The sequence below is a fragment of the Carassius auratus genome, chromosome 7 (genome assembly GCF_003368295.1).
Source record: "Carassius auratus strain Wakin chromosome 7, ASM336829v1, whole genome shotgun sequence".
Taxonomy (NCBI): Eukaryota; Metazoa; Chordata; class Actinopteri; order Cypriniformes; family Cyprinidae; genus Carassius; species Carassius auratus.
Window position 1 is genome coordinate 1,509,659 of NC_039249.1, and position 2,317 is coordinate 1,511,975.

Genomic DNA, 2,317 nt, shown 5'->3' on the forward strand with positions numbered 1-2,317 from the left:
GGAGAAATGAATGGGAAATTTACTTCCGGCACCAAAGCTCTCTCGGGCTGTGGGCAGTACTGTGATGCTCTATGATCAGCCCATTTCTTAGAGAAGTGACAGAGCTGTGTGCAAAATACGTAAATTATGTAGAGAATGTGTTTTTTTGTTTTTTTTTTAACAAAGTATTAAGACACGTTAGACTGCACCCCATAAACACAATCAGGCCTTTGAAAAACACTGACTCACCCCTTTAATACTTAATACATAGTGAACAGCATCTTAAAGAGGCATAAACTCACCTGAACATCCCACGGTCATTTGCCTGGTCATTGTCTGTTGACCACTGGACGCAGTGCAGTTAAATGTAATGTTTCTGTTGCCACTAAATGATGCAAAAACAACAAGTGTAGAGTCAGCAGAGTTTGGGGTTCCTGAAATATACGATCCGTCGAACTCGTCATCCGGCGTCCAGGACAGATTCACATGTTGGCCAGATGCAATGCACTCAAGGGCAATGTAGCACTTGTTGTCAATGAGGGAATGAAGCGTCGTCTGGATGTCTGGTGTCTTGAGACTTTCTGGAGGACATTATTATATCAGTTACTCAATCTGGAGCCACAGTCATCAAGCAGAAGTAGATTGTTGACTACACTGGAGACTGCTTACCTCGAACTGTGAGACGAACTTTAGATTGGCTCCGCCCGCCATCTGAGGTGACCAAAGCCACATTGTATGTCATGCTGTCATCCACGGTCACATTACGGATTGTTAAATCTCCCGTTTTAATGTTGATCTCAAGTCGACCCTGATGTCTCCAAAACTTGTAAATAATCACTTCACCATTCTTAAGACCTGCAATGAATGTGGTGTTCTGATAAATGGACCACTGAACTCTGCTGAGGTTCCATGATCTGTCTGCTCCTGATTACAGGACGACTGATTGGCCACTGTAACCAGTGATGTCTTCCTCACTGCTGCGCACTGCGAAAATAACAGAGATCCGGTGATACGGTGTTACGGTGAACGAGCTTGCATCTAAGAGGAAATGTTTTGATGTTTCGCAGAAAAAAGGGAAACACCTTGTTTCTAACTAAGCAGAATTTAGAGAATTCATTTCTCACTCTGACCATTAATTGTTATTAATTTTCTCTCACGAATTGTCCAATAATCTCAAACTGTGTAACATTAACAAAGAACTCTGCATGATAAGAGTGAATTCTGCTAAACTCACCTTGATGGATACACACAATACACAGCAGCACAACTCCACACAGACTCATCACTCGTTGGTTTGTCGGTGTCAGTCGACGTGCTTCTTCTCTTGTGATAGCTGACATTTCACGAGTGGAGGGAAGTTGAAGAACAGGAGCGGTAGAAGACGCTTGGGATGTTTTGAGCAGATGTGGTGGTCACCACAGCCAAACTACGTCACTAACACAACCACACCTTAGAACTCTGATTATTATTATATTTTACATTTGTATGTTATGGGACACTTCGTGTATGTGTTTAATTCAATTCAGTTCAATTCAATTCAAGTTTATTTGTATAGCGCTTTTTACAAAACAAATCGTTACAAAGCAACTTTACAGAAAATTATGTTTCTACAATATTTAGTAGTAGCTAGTAGTTTGTGCACATTTGACAGGATTTTTGAAAAAATAAAAATAATAATAATAATAATACAAGACGTAGTCAGCTAGACGATGAACTATCAATATTATTAATTAAGTTATTATATGATGCAGTCACACATTTAGCAATAATTGTTAGTTCTGTTTGTTGATTCAGGGTTAGCATCATCTGAGGTCCTCTGAGGGTCAGCATCATCTCTTCTCAGGTGTTCTGGATCCAGACTGGAGCTTGTGTAAATCCTAATTACATCCCGTGGCGAAACATAGAAACAAAATACAGACATCATTAGCATAGCTTCTGATCCATCAAAGTAAGATTAGTTTAACCTAAGGTAATGAATAAAAATGCACCTTTGATCAGATGCAACTACACTCACAATTAAAAAGATACATTATTCGAATGCTTGGCGAAAGAGATGTGTTTTTAATCTAGATTTAAACAGAGACAGTGTGTCTGAACCCCGAACATTATCAGGAAGGCTATTCCAGAGTTTGGGAGCCAAGTGTGAGAAAGCTCTACCTCCTTTAGTGGACTTTGTTATCCTAGGAACTACCAAAAGTCCAGCGTTTTGTGACCTTAGGGAGCGTGATGGGTTGTAACGTGGTAGAAGGCTAGTTAGGTACGCAGGAGCTAAACCATTTAGGGCCTTGTAGGTAAGTAATGATAATTTGTAACTGATACGGAACTTAATAGGTAGCCA

The 2,317-nt window shown here is 40.1% G+C and overlaps 1 long non-coding RNA gene across 1 annotated transcript; it reads right to left on the reverse strand.

Moving 5' to 3' along the window:
* Positions 1-471: 471 nt before the first annotated feature.
* LOC113105485 (uncharacterized) lies at positions 472-1,316 on the reverse strand. The gene is made up of 3 exons (XR_003292362.1): positions 1,214-1,316; positions 649-963; positions 472-560 (listed from the first exon to the last, which is right to left on the reverse strand). It is a non-coding gene; the product is annotated as an uncharacterized LOC113105485 (long non-coding RNA).
* Between the last annotated feature and the right edge of the window lie 1,001 nt (positions 1,317-2,317).